This window comes from Rhinopithecus roxellana, chromosome 1 (assembly GCF_007565055.1).
Source record: "Rhinopithecus roxellana isolate Shanxi Qingling chromosome 1, ASM756505v1, whole genome shotgun sequence".
In the NCBI taxonomy this organism is placed as follows: Eukaryota; Metazoa; Chordata; class Mammalia; order Primates; family Cercopithecidae; genus Rhinopithecus; species Rhinopithecus roxellana.
In genome coordinates, this window is record NC_044549.1 from 28,307,513 (window position 1) to 28,330,775 (window position 23,263).

Below are 23,263 nucleotides of genomic sequence, written 5' to 3' on the forward strand. Positions count from 1 at the left end.
CTGGCCCACAGGTTTCAATTTCAGATCCTAGTGGGAACCTCTGGTGCAATCTTAGAAATGCTTTTAATTTTATTATTATTTTTTGAGATGGACTCCCTCTGCCACCCAGGCTTGAGTGCAGTGGCACGACCTTCGCTCACTGCAACCTCCACCTCCTGGGTTCAAGTGATTCTCCTGCCTTAGCCTCACCGAGTAGCTGGGACTACAAGCGTGCATCACCACGCCCAGCTAATTTGTTGTTGTTGTTGTATTTTTAGTAGAGACAAGGTTTCACCATGTTGGCTAGGCTGGTCTCAAACTCTTGACCTCAGGTAATCTGCCCGCCTTGGCCTCCCAAAGTGCTGGGATTATAGGTGTGAGCTACCACGCCTGGCCTTAGAAATACTTTTACATGTTTATTAGTACTTTCAGTTTTTGAAAGTGTCTGGGTGTGTCTACTTGTAATCTATTTGAAGTTAATTTTTATAAAGGAAATATGATTTTTAAATTTAGGGTTGTGGGAATTTTATTTATGTCAGATGTTTGGAATAACCTTCAGAGAAGGGTTCACACAACGAAAATAAGTGATTAATAAAAGAGGTCACCTGTTATCAAAGTAGTTATCTGTACAGTGGAATTTTAACTGAAAGGGAACATCCCCTGCAGGGGAAAAATGGTAAAATCCCTTAGGAAGTCAATTATAAGGCATGTTAATTCTACAAAGATATTAACCTCATGATCTTCAATTCTGGGGTGCATTCTCTACCCTGCAAGGTCAGCTAAAAATATGCTGAAAAGCAAATTTTATAAGATAATGCAATAAAAATGTGAATCTAAGTCTGTAAGATACAAATTGGACGATAAAATCCCTTGTTAAATGATTCCAACAAATCCTTTTGCTCTTTTACAATTAGTAGCCTGTTCTTTTGGGATGTTCATAAAATACTGATTAAAAAACAATGACAACCAAAAGTAAAACAAAACTGATGTGCATAGAGAAGCCTTGTAGTTGAATGATTTACCCATCTGATAATTTGTACTGTGGATATTTTTTTTCGTATTTGTACAGTTAATGAGTATAACTGTAGCTATTTTTAGCTCTGTTTTCTTAATATATAACATGGGGGGAAAGCTTTGTAAGTTACTATAATAATTTTTAATAGATTTGAATATTTCTAAGTACTTTGAATTTCAAAAAACAGTCCTATGAAAATAGATAATAATGCTATTTATTTTGAATTTCATGTTAACAGTTTCAATGTAGTGCAATAAAATGAGCATAAGCTAAATATATAATCATTGAATTACATTATTATTAAATCTTTTGATTTTATGAAAAGTTCTATACTATCTTTAAATTAGAAACTGGCAATTCTTAGTTCCTTAAAGAGTTTGATATTAATACTGATATGAATCATGATTTAAAATGCATAGAACCTGAACTTTTAAAAATGTATTACTGCACTAGCATATTTGGTGCGGATCAAAGGGATAGAGCGGTTGTCTCTGGGCATCACGACTGCGGACTTGGTTGATTTCAGGCCTCATGGTTTCCAGCTCTCATTTGTTTTGTTTTTTGAAAGCTAGAGAATCTTGAAATGTTAGAATCTTAGACTCTAAGGCCTCAGTGCCCTGCACAGACATCCAAGAGGAACTTTCATTTTTAGACAGATCTGATGGTTAGAAAGAATTTCCTCATACGGAACCCCCAAAACTGCCTGCTAGAAACATCTGCTTATTGATTTCAGTTTTACACTATGAAAACACCATACAAAATTATGTCTGATGTCTCTTCCTTAAGACCATAAAAGGATGTGAAAAGAGCACTTCTTTTCCAGAGTAACATTTTCAATTCCTTCAACCATTGTGCCCCCAACAGGATTTCTTAGCCCCTCTCCATAATCTCTCAGTAGTCTTTATGTTCTTACCAGATATAGACAGCACCAGATAGAGTGGGCTTTCATCTCTTCTTGCTAGCCAGCGACTTCACAGTGTTGACTCATATTACAGTTTGTCACTTTACGTGCTTTTCAGTTAAGGTAGGCATCCCCTCTCTGTTCTCTACTTTTGGACTTCTATTCATTCTACTTGATGCTACTAAGTTCAGACTATAGGCGATACCTTTCAGTAATATAAACAGATAAAGATGACAATGCTTACTTGTGTCTGTGGGTATGCTTACATGCTACCTCGTCTTATTACTCCACCGTTGGATTTTTAGCTTAGACAGATGTCTGTTAGTATGCATTATTTGAGTTCTCATGCTAGAACTTCAAAAGAGAAACCTAGAGTTTCCCTCTTAACAGCATCTGTCCTCTCCTCTTACCTCTGTTATCTGATGTACCATTCTCAGCTCTATGTAGAATTAGTACCATACAAAATATTCAGTAAGCATATTAAAATAGCTTTGGAGGGAGGACTGGAGTATGGAGATAAAGCAGGACCTAATTAGTTAATTAAAATTAAGTATTTTCTAGCAACAGGGTTGAACTGTGTTGTAGATTTTGCTGTAAACAAATAACCTTAAATTTCAAGCCTATTCAAGTCTATATCGTAGACAATCTCTTGAAGATCCCCCAAAATTTATTATATGAAACTTGATGCTGATGAGATTCATTGAAGGCTATAAACTATGATTCAGAATTGGAATCCAAAGTGTGTTACTATTCCTGTTACTGTTCACCCTGACACTAGAATAATTGAAGTTTGCTTTTACCCTTGTTATCAAAGCAGGCTTTGGCATTTCCGGAAACCCGTAAAAGCCTTGATATAGCTAACGTTTGGAAATAAATCTTAGGTCTGAATTTGCATTTAATGATGCCTTTCTTTCTATTCACCTTACCTCCAGAGAATAAACAAATACTTTGTTGTTACTTTTAAGTTATAGCAAGTATTCTCTTTGTCTGGAATCTGAGTAATGGTAGAGCTCAGTTGTTTGAAGTTTATGTTTTTGGTTATGTGATGTTTATATGTGACCATATCACATACATTAAATTCAACTTCTATGAAAGAGACCTGGATCAAGTAAGTTGATATGAGGGATCCAGTGAAGAAAATAATTATCATATATATTACACGATACCCATCTCTTGGGTTCCTTATGACTATCACCATCTATAAAAGTAACTCAAACACTATGCCTTTTCAAGCTATGAAGACTTTATTTGAAAATTGTATTCAGAATAGTTTGGGTATTGATATATTTTGCTTTAACTCCTCAGAAATTGGTTATGTTTTTCTGGAGGTGTGTATAATAACTCTCACTGAAGTGAAACACTGTATTCCAAATGAGTCCATGTTTTTGTTTTGTTTTAGTTTTTCTGTTAAATCTAAGAAAAAATATCAGGCCATAACCTTGAATGGAAAATGAATTATGTGTCACTGTCCACTTAAGTATACTGCCATACATAAACAAATTTCAAGATATTGAAAATACTGTAGAATTAGTTTTAAAAGTCAAATTAACATTTGCCAGTTTTTAGTATTTGTGTTGAAACCTGAAACTTATCTTTATAGGAAATACAATTGAAGGAGAAACTGGTATGTGTAGGGAAAATGTAAAATCTAAACATCTTGACTTACAGAATATCATCATGTGCCAAAAATTTTGAATAAAGTCATTGAGGTTAGGATTTGAAATAAAGTAAAATAAATCAGTATTCTGTATATATGTGGTTCAGTATTTTCATCTTTTTTTTTTTTTTGAAATGGATTCTCACCCTGTTCCCCAGGCTGGAGTGCAGTGGCACCATGTTGGCTTACTCCAAGGTCTGCCTCCTGGGTTCAAGCGATTCTCCTGCCTCAGCCTCCAGAGTAGCTGGGATTAACAGGCACCCGCCACTATGCCCGGCTCATTTTTGTATTTTTAGTAGAGATGGCGTTTCACTGTGTTGACCAGGATGGTCTCGGACTCCTGACCTCGTGATCCTCCTGCCTCAGCCTCCCAAAGTGCTGGGATTACAGGCGTGAGCCACCGCGCCCAGCCAGTACTTTTATTTCAACAAAACTGCTAATTGCTCTACTCTCTGTCTCCTTTCCCTTTGGGCACTGGGAATAATATAGCATAAACTTTGTATTATGTATTTTGCATACTTTGCCATGATTCAGGTTTCGTACCCATTCATCACCCAGCTGCAGTGTTCACGAACATGGAATAAGCTGAGTGACCAAGCCTGGGTGATAGTTCTATACCTGAAACTTGGGTAGAATTAGGTCAGTTCCACTCAAGGAGCCATGGACTGTTTTCCCAAAATATATATATACATTCAAGGTACATGGAGTATTTTTCTAAAAATCTAAGTGCCTTTACCAGGGAATGGGGGTGGGGGGGACTGTATGATGAGCAGGCAAAAGCATACATGTCTATAATTTGCTGCTTAAGAAAAGCCAATATGGAAAATACACTTATGTAGCTGATTATTCTGCTATTTAAATAAAGTTTCTATATGAGACTCCTTTTTAACTTGAAAGGTGACAAAATCTGATTTTGTTAATTATATAAGAAGTTAAAATTTCAAAATGCTTATTAGCAGTATTAAAAACCATGGCTATTACAGGTATCTCTTAGGCTGCTTCGGGATAAGCCTTTTGCCATTTGCCTTGTAGTACTTATAATTGGTGGCCCCCGGAGTTGTATAGCACTAATTTCTGTGGGTTACTACACTGGAATTAGTGACAAAGGATAACCCTATGTCTATCAATGGAAATAGTTGGAGAATATTTCCTTTGCTATTTTGAATTGGCTTGATCTAAACTAAATGTTTTGTATTTCTTTAAATATTGACTGCTATGGGAGCAGTAGATCTAATGCAGAGGGCATTTATTGAGGATTAATTATTGGTAGAGCATTTATATTATACAGAGGTTGTTACTGTAGAGAATGTGCTTAGTTTTAATGGAGAACATAATTTTAATTTGTACTAGGCGTTTCTAATGCGGTGAGCATTTAAAGGAGAGTTACTCTTCATATATTCTCAACTGGCATTGGCTTGCTGTTTATTCTTTAGTCAGTATATAATTTGAATGTAGTTAGAATGTAATAAACTGACATTAACTTTTTAAAAAATAATAGACTTTTTTTTTTTTAGAAGTTTTAGGTTCACAACAAAATTGTGTGGAAACTACAGAGAATTCCTCTATACCATCTACACTGACATTAATTTTTTATTCTAAGGTATTTATAGGAATATTTAGGAACACAGGGAAATATTTTACACGCTCACTTCTACAGCTAACAGGCTGTGGAAGCCATCTTTCTTTGCCTTCAGACTAGAAAAGAGAAAGTGTTTTAGAGCCAAGAAACATTTTCTGATTCTGACTGAGCATTGACAGTAAAAACTTAGGCCCTGGTTTTATGATACTTTTCCAGCTGAACGCTTCTGTAGAGGAACACAGGAAGAGTAGGGATGCGTTGTAATCTGGTCTGGAGCCTTCTGCTTGTCTGTGGATGACAAACTGCAGATCAAACGGATTGATCATCTTCCAGAAGGGCAGTGTGATACAGGGCAAGTGTACTGACCATGGCAGTAGCCTTGGCTTCTGGCCTACCTCTGCCTCTGTCTTGGCTGTGTGGTTGATAGGTTGAACTGAGTGGCTTCAAACTCTTATCTGCCTCCAACATTCTGTCATCCTGTGATTTCACAGGATGTGTGATAGGGAAAAACATCAACTCCTACAAGGGCAGCAGTGTGAAGTCATGAGAAAAGCAATGTGAAGACCTGGGATGCTGTCACAGCTCTGTCATAAACCAGCTGATGGTCTTTTGTGTAGTCACTTAAACTTTCTGGGTCCTACTTGGCTTCAGCTATGGAAATGTGATTGGACTTCCCTGATGGACTCTAAGGAAAATTTCTTGGATTCCTTCCTTCCCTCCCTTCTTTCCTCCTTCCCTTTACTTTCTTCTTTCCTTTCCTTTCTTTCCTTCCTTTTCTTTCTTTCTCAAGGCCTTGAGACAGGATCTTACTCTGTTACCCAAGTGGAAGGCAATGGTGCAATCATGGCTCCCTGCAGCCTTGAACTACCAGGCTTAAGCCATCCTCCCACCTCGGCTTTCCAAGTAACTGGTACTAACTACAGACGCAAACTACCAAGCCTGACTAATTAAAAGAAAGAATTTGTACAGGCAGGTCTCACTGTGTTGCCTAGGCTGGTCTCGAACTCCTGGTTTCAAGCAGTCCTCCCACCTCAGCCTCCCAAGTAGCTGGGACTATAGGCGTACATCACTATGCCCAGCAATTTTTAAAATATTTTGTACAGGCAGGGTCTTCTCAGTGTGTTGCCCAGGCTGGTTTTGAACTCCTGAGTTCATGTAATCCTCCTGCCTTGGCCTCCCAAAGTGCTAGAATTATAGGCGTGAGCCATGGAACCCAGCCTAGTTTTCTGATTTAAAACAACTAACTGCCATGTGATATTCTTTGTCTCAAGGATAACTGCTTTGTAATAAGTTACTTTAAAGGAGCATATTGACAGTTGCCATTAGTCACTTTTGAGCAGACTCCTTTGTGTCTTCATTATCAGGAATATCCTGATAATATAATATTAAATTAATATATCTGGAACAAATCTTTCAGCGATTTGCTGCAAATATATTAGACACACTTGAAACAGGTACTTTTTCTGGACAGTACAGTTTTTTGTTTTTTAAAAAGTAGCATATGACCAGACACAGTGGCTAACGCCTGTAATTCCACATTTTGGGAGGCCGAGGTGAGAGGACTGTTTGAGCTCAGGAGTTCAAGATGCCAGCGTGGGTAATGTGGAGAAACCGCTCTTCTACGAAAAAAGATAAAAAATAAAAATACACACACACACACACACACACACACACACAGACAAATTAGCTAGGTGTGGTGGTGTGTGCCTACAGTCCCAGTTACTCAGGAGACTGAGGTGAGAGGATCACCTGAGCCCAGCAGGCAGAGGTTACAGTGAGCCGAGGTTGCACCACTGCACTCCAGCCTGGGCGACAGAGGGAGACCCTGTCTCAAAAAAGCAAAGGAATGTATTATAATTTTTGATCAAAATATGCTGTTAAATGACATTATTTAATATATTAATAAGGGAAAATAAGAGATCAGTGTCCTTTGCTTCTTGGAACTGAGTATTTTCCATTTAAAATTATGTAAACTGATAATTAATGACTTCCCTTTTTATCAAATGACTTTGGACTAAATTTTTTTTTATTAAGAATGTGTTTTTTTATATATTGCAAATTATTGCCAAATTGTTGCTGACGTGAAAGCAGCCAAGGGAACACTTTCTTGCCTCAACAGACAAGGTGGTCTTAAGGTTTCTCCAGTGGGTTTCATTTGCAGAACCCCTTCCTGAAGGTGGCGACTGGTGCCTAAAGAGTGTAAGTCAGGGTTTTCTTCAGCTAACCCAATCTCTGAGGGGTATCCTATGGGGCTGGGATTATCTTCACTGTTTATTTTCCAGCTTAGTTCTCAGTGGCTTGATAGAGCTTATGAATCTTCGCAAAGATCCTGGAGCTTCCCTGTCATTATTCCTGATGTAGCTGCTGGCAAACATGTTTTTATGTTTCCTGGAAGCGAAACTCTTTTTACCTTAAATGTGTGGTATCCCATACCTGAGATGGTCTCATTGATACAATTCATGTTTAAAAGAGGCATCTGACTGGACTAATGCCTACTCATTTTACATGTCCACTTACGGAAACTGCAGACATTCATGGTTCCACCATGGTCCTTGCAGCAAAAATCTTAAGGCAAGTGCTCATTATAATAAGATATTTGTATTATTAAATCAGCTAATGTACATTGAAATTGGTAGGGTTAAAAGTGAGACTGTCAGAATCAAATATATATGAAAGCCATCTAAATTAAAATAAAATCTATGGTGAAATAACACTTGAGAAGTAGCATTTCATTCAGCATCCAAATGCTGAGTATAGTCAAGGCAAACTTAAGTGTGTTCACAATGTAACTTTATTAAATGCTTTTCTACCCCTTAGTTTTATCTCTAATAAGATTACTGACATTTATTGAGCACCTATTGTATACCAAATGCTGTGAATTTATAATATCTTCTGATAATTCTGAAGGCAACCATGAAAGATGTAGGGATTGTTATCCCAATTTTGCTGATGAGGAATAGAGGCTCAGAGAGGCTTAGGAATTGGCCCACAATTGCAGGATAGTAAACCTAAGGCCAGTATGCTTAGTATACCACCATGCTGCTAACATTAGTCTGCTATTTAGGAAACTATGGAGAGAAAAAAGAGCAAATCACATTGCTTTCTCATTTGCCCACATTTCATGTCCTACTTTCTCGTGTGAACCCTGTACTTCAACCAGATCTGCTGCATATGCCTCCTATCCCTTCCAGCAAGTCATGATTGCTTTAGTATTGAAACTTTGCTCGTCCTTGGCCTTTAACACTCTCCTCCATCCTGTCTGTCTGTATTCCCAATTGCCGTTGGTTCTACAGGCTCCAGTTTTATTCATCTCCTGTGTAGAGATCCCCTGGAATATTCTAACTTTAAAAAATTTCTTTGCTTACCATTTTGACATTTATTACATATTATGCTATTAATATTTAACTTTGTGTATGTGATCACCCAACTATGTCTCATCAGCTTTGAGAAAGCAGTAACTCTTTTATAATAGCTGTTTGGTTGTTGTTGTTGTTGTTGTTGTTTTGTAAGATGGAGTCTTGCTCTGTTGCCCAGTCTGGTGTGCAGTAGTGCAATCTTGGCTCACTACAACCTCCGTCTCCCGGGTTCAAGTGATTCTCCTGCCTCAGCCTTCAAAGTAGCTGGGATTATAGGCACCCAACACCATGCCCAACTAATTTTTGTATTTTTAGTAGAGACAAGGTTTCGCCATGTTGGCCAGGCTGGTCTTAAACTCCTGACCTCAGGTGATCCACCTGCCTCGACCTCCCAAAGTGCTGGGATTAACAGGCATGAGCCAGCGTGCCCGCTCTATTATAATAGTTTTTGCAGTGTTAACGCATAGTAGGTTAGTAATTTCCCAAATAGTAAAAGGCTACATCATTTGCCTTGCTATTCTGTTGGCATATAGGTAGGTGGTAGGTAATTTTTCTTTTTTTTGTTTTTTTTTTTTGTTTTTTTGGGACTGAATCTCACTCTGTTGCCCAGGTTGGAGTGCAATGGCAGTATCTCAGCTCACTGCTGCGTCCACCTCCCAGGTTTAAGCAATTCTCCTGCCTCAGCCTTCTGAGTAGCTGGAACTATAGGCCCACACCATCATGCCCAGGTAATTTCTGTATTTTTAGTAGAAATGGTATTTCACCATGATGCCCGGGCTGATTTTGAACTCCTGAGCTCAAGTGATCTACCTGCCTGGGCCTTCCAAAGTGCTGGGATTATAGGTGTGAGCCACCAACACCTTGCTGGTCATTTTTTAAAATAAGTTTATACTTGGTTCAATATTGAGTACTGGAGGGGAGAGGATTTGCAAATCTTTCGTCTGCTATTATAAAGGCCCCATCTGAAACAATGAATGCTGTAGTTTTCTGTCCGTGCTACCTAGTGTTTTCTGATACTGTTTGTGGAGAATCCAAACAAACGGACAAATCTGTAATTACTTAGTAGTTACTTTGGTTTACTGCCAAATTATCTAGGGAACACTTAAGACATATTTATATTTAATGTTTTTCAGCTGAAAGGCTCTAGGAGTAATGAGGAAATGCCAAGGTAGGGGTGGAAAGGTGACAAAGAGGTAATTCAGATTTGCATTTTTTTTTGAGAGATTTCCATTCTCAGTATAGCTGACATTGTAATTTCAGTTAAAGACTGGTGCTTGGCCAGAAATGCCTGTGAAACAGCTGTGGTTTAAGCTTCAACAGTAAAAGACAGATGGGTGATTTTAACAAAAGTTTTGTCTTTATTCATAGTTTATGTTGTCACTTTTATTTTATATGTGTGTGTATGTGAGTGTATATATGTTCCTGCAGTTATCTTTATATGAAGATATTTTATTCCAGCAAATGATTTAACTAGAGATCAGACTGTCAGTTTATCATTTCTAGGCCTTTAGCCTGTAGTGGACAACAGTGACCTGAGGCATGGAATTCATTGGCCAAAATTGCATAGCAGTTGATATAACAACATCATTTTCAGTACTATAAATTGCATAATGTGTCTGAGGCTACTGTCGGGATTAACAGAATATATGGAGTGGGAAAGGGTTATGCACGCCCAGGACAGGGAAGGCTTTAATTAAATCAAGAATTTTTTGACTACAAGCGCGACTACATTATATTACATGGAAGTAAAAGCTTGGTGATTAAGTTCATTTTATCAACATGTAGTATATAAAATAGTGAGTTGATCAGAAGATAAGAATTGTATTCACATAAAGGTAGAGAAGTAGTTTTGTAGTAGGAAAAATCTTTTAAGAAAACTTGCATTATAAAGTGGAAATTGGAATACAGTACCTGCTGAGGAAAAGGAGGAAGTCAGGGGACGGTTTTGTGGAAGAGTGGGTATTAGAACTCCTAGTTTGTGACCTGTATTTGCTTTGGGTTTCAGAAGTCGTGCTGGCTCTTAGATTAGAAATACAGCCTCTTTGAAAGCATAAATGTAGTTGAAAGCAATAATTTTAAAATTTGCTTTTTCATCCCCTGCTTCCCCCCTTTTTAAGGTATAAAAGCATGAGTATTCTGTCTTCCGAAGGATGAGGAAAAACAATCCTTATTTCCTTTTCCAGCAGTTTGGCTATTTTTGTTGTTGTTTTTGCTGCATAAATGGAGAGGCGTCTGTACCACGCATGGTATCATGCCCAGCAATTTTTTTTTCATTTGAATGTGATTGTTCCTTAGCAAATAATTGCAGTCCAGAATGACTTTTATTGAGCTTGATTGAATTAGGGGTATGTATGAAAATGAGTTAGTTAAAGCTTAATCTATTACCCAGAGAATTGATGAAAATATCAGAAAAGCAGTCATTCATGGGGATTAAATATTCTTCTCTGTAAGTGGGCAGCATGGTTACCTCAGAGCCCCTTCTGCACTGACTAGGTAGTAGTGACATCAGGGTGCAAAACACAGATTTGGCATACTAGGGGATTTTGCAATGACATGCCTTTGAATGTTATGCTGGACATTAACACTAATTGGGACTCTGCCTCATTGTAACAGGTGGCACCTCACCTTTTTTAGAATAAAAAGCTTTTTAAAACAGCACCTCAAGGGGGAGTGTGAGAGCTGTGCCAAAAAGCCAGTTGCTTCAGCATGTTTCAGTGGTGGTTTAGGCCACATCTGTAAGATAGGTTTTTCAGATGCCAAGTCAGATGCCCTGTTTGTAAGGGATAAATGATATATAATACATGGCTGTCCCACCTGCCATTATGAAGTTTCTCAGAGGGAATCCTGGGCTGTGCCAGATCAGTGCTGGCTAGGACTGGGAGGGGGGTGTGCAGTGTCATGGGTGGGAAGCAGAGGCCTTGAAAAGGGAAAGACAAGTTCCTAATGAGGCAGTGGAGCTAATCACCGGGACTCAGGAAGCCAAGGCCCTGTGGGGGTGATTGGAGGTTGAAAGTAAGCCAAAGTGGGACCCAGAGAACACAGACAGGTACCAGGTGGCTCAGATGAAAATCTGCCCAGGCATTGGTCTCAGGGCACATTCAAGTCACCGTTCTGTAGGGCTGTGCTCATACTTAGGGCATTTCCCCCTGCTGGGCCACCTGCCTTTCTGATATGTCACATCACCACTCATTTCCATCAAATCAGAACGCTCTCTGAAATACTAGTGATTTAAATGCAGACCAGACTATGCTGCAACTGCTTTTCTGAGGCTACTCATGTGGCCATTTGTAATAGCCAGATAAAATTTGGAGGGTTTCTGTTTGGCTGTCAGAGAACTTATGATATTCAATTTCCACAGTATGTAGCTTACAGATTGAGAAGAAATATATTGTCATAATCTGCCTAGAGCAGGGAGTTGTTTCTTTTAGTTGAGTGTGGATTTAGTTTCACCACTGCAGCAACCTAAATCTGTCTTACAAAGAAACATAAATGATAACTTTTGAATTCTTAGAAATGATACAGTTTAGGGATATGTATTTGCAGTGTTATTAAAATAAAATTCCATTAGTTTACATGTACACCATTTCACTGATTTTGGTCTTATATTTACTTCATCCTTTATCCTTAAAAATTAAAAATTATTTTCTATTTGGACCCCTCACCCCAGGCTGCTTTCTTGTTTGTTCGTTTTTACTATCTTGCCCTATTAACTTTAAATTATTTAAAAGGTAAATCATAAATATTAATATCTGAATCACAGTTTATCTAGTTGAGTGGGGCCAGTCATTTAAAATAACTTGGATTTAGTCAGGGTGTCTATTTAACCCTATGTTTTTCCAGGGGATTTGCCTGTAATTCTACACTTAATTATAGCCAAAAGGCCAAGAAGTTATTGCCCATGATTAGTTCTTAGTATGTGTAACCTTAATCTCAGAATTTCCATTGAATAATTTTAATGACCGTCTTTTTGTTAAAATTGGCAGTAAACACTTTAGGCCACTTTCTCTAACTAGCATTGGCGTAGGGAGATTTGCCTCATGTTGATTGTTTGGCTAGTAATTCATTTGTTTGGAGATTATTTTGCTAAAGAGAATGAATGTCAGCTTTATTTGAAAGACCTTCCTGGCTCACCATTTTAACTACTTTTTTATGGATCCTTCACAGAATCCCACTGCATCACAGAAGCTGGAAGTTCTGATGTTCCACTGAAATCACAATGGAAAGTCTTGACTTGACTGGTAAGAGCTGTTGTGAAGGTCCATCTTACTTACTTACCTGGAAGCAGTGAGGCAGTCAAGAACTATGTGCTGTCAGAGCTGGTCTCAACTTTTCCCCATAATCCATCTTGATCAAGGAAGTGTGATAATTGGATATTTTTTTCTTGTCAATTTTATTATTTTTTAAAGTGTGACTTTTATTAATCTCCATTATCAAGTAAGTTAAATTTTCTTTTAAAATCATGAAAATTTTAAAACTAGCCATTTCAAAATCTCTGATTCGTTTCTCCACAGTACTGCATTATTGGTGAAAGTGAGTTTTCTAAAGTCCTAGATACTTAGAGGTTATATACCTAAATAAGTATTAAATTGATCTATTCCCCAAAAGCTGCTTTTTGTACTCCTGTTGGCTTTAATTGAAAAATGAATCAGTATCGAAGCATTATGGAGTTTTTCTTACCTGTTAAAAATAATAAAGGTAGGTGTAGCTGCATCTTGAAACCACTTTAAATATGAAAACCACATAATGAAGGAAAAAGTTGAGATTTTAAAATATATACATGTGCCAAATTATATAAAATTCTGAAACTTGCAGATACTGTAACTGTCCTTTTGTATGTTAGTTATTTTCAAAGCTGTTGTTTTAGGGGAAAAAGTTTTTAACTTTAATGTCTGGCAATAATATTTTAAAATTAGTTTTAATAATAATTACTTAAATGCATAGAGTTTCCCCAATCTGGGAATCAGATGTGGGATTGCTTTACTGGTATCTGAATACTTTATGGTGAACTGATGATATATAAGACTGAGGAAACTGTTGTAAATTAAAATGAGCAAATATAGTAAATATTGTTTAGTTATAGTTTTCAGGAAAGGAACTTATTCTTTAACTTTTTAGTTAAGATTAATCCAAACCTTTTCTGTTTTAAAGCATATTTTGTAGCTTATTACATCTGTCTAGATTATGTGTCTACCTTTCCCTTTTGGTAACTATATCACTGAATGTTGCTTCTGTGATGTCAGCATAAATATAAGGCCTCTGAACCAGTCTCCTAAAAGTCATTGTCTAGGATTGTACACATAGTAAAATGTATATGATTTACTTGAATGCATATTTATAATAGGGCATTTAAACAACAACAAAACTTTAATGCCAGTGAGAAGATTGGAATTTAATTACTGTTTTTCTTCTTCACTGTGCTATCCTTCAAGGCACATTTGATACAAATATTAATACAAATTCTGAATTTAAGAATGCCAGCCAGAATACAGTTAATTATAGTTTTATTGAGTCAGCAGTATAGACTATGGAATTTTCAAAAATTGATACTGAAATTTCAAGTATGTTCTCATTTGCTAATCTAAAAGAGAGTTGAGTATGGTGAGGTTTAAAGAAAATGGAATTGGTAGTAGTATTCTGAATTTGCTAAATATGAATACATATACAGAAAGCAAAGCCCGGACCCTTTATCTGACCTATTCAGAAAAACTAAGTAATGAACCAAGATTGCTATGGCAGATTTCACTAAGTAGCCATCTGAGCCAACAATTTCTGAATGTTAATCAGATTATTGCAATAGAATGTTTTATTGACTATAAGCAGAAATTGACAGAAATTCACACTAATGATAAAATTTAAAATGGAAGCTTAATTGCAGATGGCTAACACTGCATACTTTCTAGCTGACCTATATGTTTGTCTTAAATACAGTATTAACTGAGAAATAGAAAAGATGCCATACAAAACCAGGAGTAATTGAGGAAACAAATCCTAGAAGATGTTACTTGGCAAAAGGATGCCAGGGTTCAATAAATCTGGAAAACAGATCAGTCAACTTTGTCAATTACATTTCAATATCAGAAGAGCCTCCAAATCTTAGTGGTTTATGGCAATAAACATTTATTTCTCATTTGTGTTCATGTCCCTGATTAGTCTCCTGCCACTCTGCTCTGTGTCCTGTTCATTCCTGAACCAAAACTGAAGGAGCAGTCTTTCTGGCACATACATGTCTTGCAGAGGAAAGAGGAAAGAGAAAAGTGATGGAACTATGACTCTTAACAAGGGTGCTTGGAAGTGGCACATGTCATTAACTCTCATGTTTAATTGGCTGGAGCATGTCACAGGGTGAAACCTGCATCATGTGAGAGAGTGGCCTTGTAAGAGGGGATGGGGAAAGACTGATAGGGAGAAACAGTACATATGTTAACTATTATATCTGCAAAATACCATCTACTGCTTTTTAAGAGACATTTTGTCTGCAAAATACCATCTACTGCTTTTTAAGAGACAGAGTGCACATAATGTATTAAAGATTCCAGGAAGTTCTTCAGTAAATTAATCTGTTTAACATGTCAAATTATTTGATCATGAATCTTTCTGTTGTTATGTGGAATGCTGTCAGTGACAAGTTTTAGGGATACAATCCAAGAGTTTCTTGATGTTGTGAACCTTACAACTTTTCCTAAAAGTTTCTAATGTGTGTAATAGACTTACATTATTCTTTTATAGGTAATTTTAAAGTGAATAAAACTTACTGCAAACTGGACCCTCTGTAATTTGCATACAGAATTAGAGAAAGGAAATATGATACTTAAAATAATTCTTTTACCTATATATAATAGGTTACAGAACTTTGACAGATACTATCTAATTTGATATAGGATGAGAATGCGGAAATGGTTACTTTGCTTTTTCCAGTAGTAATATATTAATCATACTGGATATAACAGTAGCCAAATGCCTTTGTCTACTTAAGTTCAATTTCAAGAATCATTGTAGTGATGAAGAATGCAGACACCATAGGGAACTTAACAATTGCATCTGGGAGTTTTCTAAGATACTCTACCTGAGGTCACATTTACTATACAGTGACTTTTGCATTATTATTATCTCTTAAATCTTCTAGAAAATTGTTAGCACATAGAACTCCTTAGCCAATGGTGGTTTTATTCATCTCACAGATATTAAAAAACATTATTATCAAACTTGTGTGGATTAAGATGATTGATTTAAACATCCAGTAGTATATAAACAATGCTTTGTGATAGTTTATAGTTCCTTAAGATTGGGAGTAAGGAACATGCTTAGACATCTGTATTAGTCTGTTCTTATGCTGCTAATAAAGACATACCCAAACTGGGTAATTTATAAAGGAAAGAGGTTTAATGGATTCACCGTTTCACATGGTTGGGAGGCCTCACAATCATGGCAGAAGGCGAAGGAGGAGCAGAGGCACGTCTTACATGGCAGCAGGCAGGAGAGCATGTGCAGGGGGACTCCCCTTTATAAAACCATCTGATCTCTTGAGACTTATTCACTATTACAAGAATGGCATGGAAGAAAAGCCACCCCCATGATTCAGTTACCTCCCACCGGGTCCATCCCATGACATGGGGATTAGTACAATTCAAGGTGAGATTTGGGTTGGGACATAGAGCCAAACCATATCAACATCTGTATCTTAAAAAATATATATCTAGATATCTATATATAGATATATAGATATATAGATATATACACACACACTTAGAAGGCAAAACAGTACAGCAAAACATGGGTTTTGGATTCAGAGATATCCTAGTTTTGGCACTTTTTAATTGAAAGCATTTGGGTGATTATATTTGACCTCTCTGAAATGTTATTTTCTCATTGTGGTATAGGGATAATGATCTCTACCTTGTAGGATTGTGAGAATTAAATGAGATAATTGGGTTAATTGCTTGAAAAGAGTCCCTGGCACATAGAAGCACTCAGGAAGTAGTAGTTTGTAAAAGAAAGATGTGATCAAAGTTCAAGAATCTTGATACCCTGTACCATACCTCTCTGATAGACATCCAACAGTGCATATCTAAAATGTGTTTGTTTATAAACACGTATGTCCACACACCTGCCAAGGGTTTTTAAAAAAATTGTCCTGAATGCATAAGAACTTATGCGTTCTTCTTTACTTCTACTGGAAGTTGGAAGTGGCTTTATCCTTACTGCTGAGAGAAAGGGTGAATCCTGTAGAAATATTAGTTACCCCATGATCTAATAACTTCTTGTCACTAAGAATTTAGAAGTCCCAAGGACAGAGTGATGGCCAAAAGCTCATATACTTTATGGCTTTTACTCTGCCTATTAATAAGGTCAGCATTAAGTTGCAAAAAGTATCAAATTTTATATAATCTTGAGGCAAGGTACAAGAAAAGAAAATGGTACTACTGGAATTTTTTTCCTCATATAGAGCAACTACTGTTTGGTTTCAGAAGAAATGGCATTTCTATTTTAAGATTTTTATGGTACTGTTCTCCAGTGTGAAGGTTTAACTAATTTAGACTCCTTAAAACAGGGGTCCCCAACTTCCTGGGCCTCTGACTGGTACTGGTCCATGGCCTGTTAGGAACTGGGTTGCACAGCAGGAGCTGAGCACCACCTAAGCTCTGCCTCCTGTCAGATCAGCAGCAGCGTTAGATTCTCATAGGAGTCTGAACCCTACTGTGAACTGCATATATGAGGGATCTAGGTTGCATGTTCCTTATGAGAATCTAATGCCTGATGATCTGAGGTGGAACAGTTTCATGCCCAAACCATCCCCCCCACGTCCCCTACCATTCGTGGAAAAATTGTCTCCATGAAACCGGTCCCTGGTGCTTAAAAAACTTGGGGACCACTGCCTTAAAGAACTTCTCTATTGACATTGTCCCCTTGTACTTTCAGAATCAAGTACAACATAGTAATATCTTTCATGATTCAAAGCCTTATGCTTTTTCTAAAATGACTGTTTGTTTAATTTTAAAATCACACATGTATATAAAAATGATTTTTTGGGGCCTGAATTAGTCTTCAAATTGTTCCAGGCTCTTCTCTTTATAAATGGAGTATCTTTGTAACTATTAGTTGCTTATTCACCTGGATTATTGGTGGAGTAAAACCACCTCAAAAAATATAAACTCTTCATCTTTAGAGGTTGTATTAGTTTGTGTGTGTTGCTGTAACAAATTAAAAAAAAGTGTCAGACTGGGTAGTTTAAACAACAGACATTTATTTTAAGTTGAAAGCTCTGGAGGCTAGAAGTCAGTGACTAAGATGCTGGAAAAGTCAGTTTCTAGTGAGGTCTCTCTTCCTGGCTTATACCACCAGAAGGGGCTACCTTCTTGCTATGTCCTTACATGGCCTTTCCTCTGTGTAGGCTGTAAGCTCTAGTGCCTCTTCCTCTTCTCGTAAGTACACCAGTTCTTTGGGATCAGGGCCCCATCCATATGACCTTGCTTAACTTTTATTTCCTCTTTGTAGACCATGTCCCATCACATTGGGTACTGGGGCTTCAAAATATGAACTTGGAACGGGACACAGTTTCATCTGTAACATAGGTTTTTGTTTTTCTTTACCACAGAATGAAGTAAAAGTGTTTTAAAAAATACTTCCTACGTGATTTAGTCTATAAACAAGATACTTGGTTTGTTACAATCTTCTAAGATTCTAAAAATATATTTGATACTTTTGAGGAGGAAGACGTTTGAAATTACTGAATTCCTGTTTCTTCCACTTTGAAGTCACCATTCATGAAAATAAGATTCTTACAAGTGAAGGAATTAAGCCTAAGAACTTGAAAATTCAAGTGATTTATATAATGGAGGAATTACATCATTGTAAAAATTGACTTCCATGTGTATTTATTGTTATCTAGAAATACTGGGAATGTTTTTGAAAATTAAGTTGAAGAAGATAATTACTCTTTTGGGTTATACCTGTTTCTGCTTACTGTATCAAGCCAATTCACATTTTGTAATGCAGTATTCTTTTACTTTGTGAATCCGTTGAGAGTGCAAACAGGGAAATGGCATATACTTAAGATTTTGGTAAACAGAAAAAAAAAGATTGTGTATTTGAAATAATGCCAGCAACTTCTGCTCAGTCTAAGTCTGATAGATCTATTTAATTATTGTCCTGTCTCCTTACCTGCCTTCTTTCTTTTTTTCCAACCCTTCATCAGCGACCCTGTGAGTAGAGTACATGTGAAGGTTGTGAGATTTAAGGCAGGCACTTTGGTTCATGTTGGGCTTTAAGAGATGCAGTGTGATACCTGGCTTCAGTTAATGTGTACCAGAAAGGTTGACTAAAGTCAACATTTGAGTGTTTTGTTCTGGGAGGTATTTGTAGGATGTTGCTGTATTCAAATTGATCTGTGAAGTTGATAGACAAGAATACTGTGTTTGTTTTGCATTATCTTGTATAACCTGCTTAATTTGCAGTTCTGCCTCTACTGTGGCTATATTACTGCTCGTATAAAACAAATGAGTTATATAATTATTTCAGTGTTCTTAACATTTACTATAAAGCAGTTTATTACCAAGTGTCTCATGGCGGAAATGCTCCGTTTTAGGATATTAAACATTGCCATAGGGAATTAGAGTGCACAGGTTTCTGAGAGAGCCAGCCAGATGTGGGGGAACTGGCTTCTAAAGAGGGCTTAGCTACCTACTGTTTATGTGGTGAGCACTGTCCTAATACATTGTGTCACAATAGTTATACTGAAGAATTGCCAGATAAGAGAAAAGTAAAACCTATCAAATGTGAGGTGTATCCATGTGCAGAGTAGTATATACCCTCCTGTCCGTGAGGGCAGCACCTGGATGGAAATGAAACTCTGTCCATGCCTTCAATAGAGTTTTTGAATACCACTATGTTTTCAGCATTGTTAGAGTTACCAAATCATTAAATGGGTGTATTATAAAAGTCAATAAAGAAAAGTTTAAAGTCAGCAGCTATTGTCAATCCCCTTAAATACCAAACCTCTTTTTATAACAATCATTTTGTCAGGCCATTTGGAAGGACAGAAGCATACAGATCATCTTTCAATTCATTTGGTGAAGTGAACATTTAAATAAATCATAAAGTTTTCAGGTTTGAAGGTTTAGTTCCTGTTAAAATGCCAGGAGTTACCTATCTTTATTATTCACCTAGAGTTTCACTTTTTAGAGAACAAAAGATACATCTTTCTAAAAAGGCTATTATATCTTATTGATAGTAGAAGTGTTTCAATCATGTCTCTTTTTATGAGTTTTTCCCTAATCAGCAAAATTATAGATTTTTTTTACCAGCTTTCTGCTATAATAGAATATTTTATACATTGGAGTTTACTATGCGCCATGAAAAAGTATTTTAGAACTTTTACTTTTGAATACTTACAAAGATCTTGATTCCTACCTCTAGATTGTCAGCTGCAAAATGCTCACTGTTGATTCCCAGATATTAATATGGATAGGCAGAAACTTAAGGGTTTCCTTATGGGAGACAGATCTAAATGGATCACTTAAAAAAAAGTGGTTGTTTTGTTTTTGTTTTTTTGTTTGTTTTTAACTGTAGAGTGATCTCTTAGAAACATGGGCTGTGGAGTCAGATAGATCCAAGACTACACTAACTCGGCCGTTTACCGTAACTGGGATGTGGTAAAGTTACTTAGCTTTCTGTGAAGTGGGGCAAATACCTGCCATGTAAAGTTGTTAGACTAGGATTAAAAGTACTAGAGGGTATAATGTCAACCCAGCATATGGCAGGGACTATTAAGGAAATGTGTTCTTAAAATGGACAGTAAGTAAAAAAATGATCTATAACTTTTTTTGCTTCTTAACTGGTCCTTGAAATTTAATTTCATGTTTATTACTATCTCCATTCACAACAAGATAAATGGTCTGGCTTCAAACTGTACATTTTTACTATGTTGGGAAAATCTTTATTGAATTTGGGCTTGCTTTCCTGATGATTTTATTAGGAAAGAATAAGTTAACATTTACTCTTATTGTTGATTTCTTAAAATATTTTCTGTACAATTGTAAGTGATAGAAGTTTGATTTTAATTGTACCTCCTGCAGTTTTGCAATTTTAGTAAAGCCCAAACATATGAAAATACTAGGAAATAAGTCATTTATCATTCAGTGGATTATAGTTAAGAATATTATTGCTACCTGCTATTAGTATTAACAAGATTATCAGCCCAAACTATGTAAATTTTTTAAGCATAAGAACAAATTTATATAGTCTAGATGATTTTCTTCAAAGACTATAATTATTTGAACAAAACAAGGAGATATAGTATGATTCTTAATGAAAATTCACTAAGTATGGGAATTTAAAGTATGATAATTAATTTTTTTTTTTTTAAGAGATAAGGGCTCATTCTGTTGCCCATGCTAGAGTGCAGTAGTTTCATCAGAGCTCACTACAGCCTTGAACTACCAGGCTCAAGTGATCGTCCTGCCTTAACCTCCCAAATAGGCAGGACTTCAGGCATGTGCCACCACACCTGGCTAAGTTTCTTTAAATTTATTTTTTGTAGAGATGGGGTCTTACTTACTATGTTGCCCAGGCTGGTCTTGGCTGCAAGTGATCCTCCTACCTCAGTGATCCTCCTTAAATTCCAAAGTGCTGAGATTACAGATGTGAGCCACCATGTCCTGCTAAGTGCTATTTTTTAAAAATATTACACACTGATAATTATATAAATATTTTAAAAATTTAAATAGTTCATTCAACCATGACCTTATTCTGTTATTTAATTCATACACTTTAAAAGAGATGCAAAATTTTCCTTCATTTCAAGTTAGTGGTTTGACATTTCATAATTAATTGGTCCAAGAGAAAAAAAATTTTTCTCTATCTTCAGAAATGTTCTGTGAAAGTATTTATTTTCTAATAATTTTCATGCACATAAGCATAAAAACCAATACAACTTAGTTTCTGTCCTATGTATCAATAGCTATTTTGTATTAATTTTGAATATCTCTCAATAATTAATATATCTAAACTTGTTTTCAAGGTATTTTAGTACCCTCTGTGAAATACCTTGGTTCCTTCTAAAAGTTGCTTCTTATTTAGTGTATATGTATTAGGTGTTTGTGGTTTTTTTATAGCAATTTTGCCTTTTCCTTGTTGAGTATGTAAACATCCAAACCATAACCACCATGGATTTTATAGACTTTAATTGTATACTTTTAAAATTATTACTATATATTGAGAAATCTAAACCTTTCCAGACTGCTTGTGAGAGTTTGTACTCTGGATCATTATCCCTCTTTATCTTTCTCCCACTCTGTTCTGTTTCTTTTTAGAACCTGAGCTACCTGTAGTAATCTCACTGGAAAAACGTTTTCTTTAAAGATAAATAATGTATTTTCTATTCTTCTGTATAGCTAACAAATACTAATTATCATGTGCAAGGCAGTGTGTTACACACTACCAAGATCAGAATGTGGTAGTATAAGGCAAAGTCCAGGCACAAAAGAGGGAGATACACAAATAAACTTCTAGTTCTGAGGAAGACCTTAAAGCCCACTTAAGGATATCAGGGAAGACTTCACAAAGAGGAGGAAATAATAGAAGTGTGGAAGGGTGAATAGACTACTTGGGCCAGTGGGATGGGATACATGTAAAGTTACAGTGGGAAACTTTGGTGTGAAGGCAGAGATGTAAAGAGGGTCTTGAATGCTAAGGTGAGTTACTTTCCCCCGAACCCCCAAAAGGCAGATGGGCCACTGAAAACTTTTGAATGATTGATATAAATGAGATGGAACAGAAGGGAAAAATGTAGACATTGGAAAGACTGGTTTAGGGGGCTTTAGTATTATCCTAGGTAAGAAAACATTCATTCTTCTGGTAGTGTATTGACAGGTGTAAATGGGGCTATAATGAGAGACATTAAGAAGGTTATACTCTGGATCTTGAAATATTTTAGATTGAAGTATTCCAAGTTACAGAACTAGTCTTTCCCATTCACAGGGCAAAAGTTAATGGATACTCAGTTTTAAGGATTCCTTCAATGACAATTTTCTAAAACACTTGATTCCTACTACTATTTAGCCTCTGTTTTGTGTGTTTAGTTATTGTAAATTTAGCTTTCACTGTGTTTCTTGAATATGAATTCTAGGTATCTATCACCTGAACCAATTTAGAAACTATTAATCTGTAGAACTTGACAATAGACTGAACTCATTTTGGGGATGTAGAGGGACAGCGAGGGAAGGAGCAAATGGAGGGTATTTAAAAGAAAGTCAAAGATAGGTTTGTAATTTAATTGTGGATGTTCACAATAGTGCTAATACTGCCATCGGAAGTAAGGAGCTGCTAGTATTACTGATTTGTGGGAGGAGGAGGTGAAGTTTGGGATGGATTGAATTTGAAACACAGAGGATATCCATGGCATTATATTTAGGATGTAGTTATAAATTTGAGATGAGGTTTGGTAGAGATTCAGGCTGAAGACAGTTTTAATAGAAGAGTGAGATAAGAGCTGAAACTTTGAAAATTGGTGAAAGATAATATGCCTAAAGTGGAACTGTTGAAAATATCCATTGTTTGTTAAGGGAAGTCTAAAGGAAAGAAATTCTATCACATCTGTGGTGGGAAAAGCAGAATAGTGCTGTGCAAGATGGGGAAGACTTTCAAGATTGACAGTATTGAAATTTAGGGATATCTAAATGCCTGAAAAAAGTTCCTTGAGTTAGTAATCCAGTGGTGAATAACTTTTGGAGAAAGCAGTTTTTATACAGCAGTCAATGAAGTAGCCATGTTGTGTAATCTT

At 36.4% G+C, this 23,263-nt stretch overlaps 1 protein-coding gene across 7 annotated transcripts in view; it reads left to right on the top strand.

The window, feature by feature from the left end:
• Positions 1 to 23,263, top strand: part of BBX (BBX high mobility group box domain containing) — a 273,615-nt gene that overhangs the window by 104,707 nt on the left and 145,645 nt on the right. For all 7 annotated transcript variants that reach the window (XM_010386614.2, XM_010386615.2, XM_010386617.2 and 4 more), the window contains one exon: positions 12,652 to 12,725. The gene's annotated coding sequence lies outside the window, so the exon portion shown is untranslated. The remainder of the gene's footprint in view (positions 1 to 12,651; positions 12,726 to 23,263) is intronic.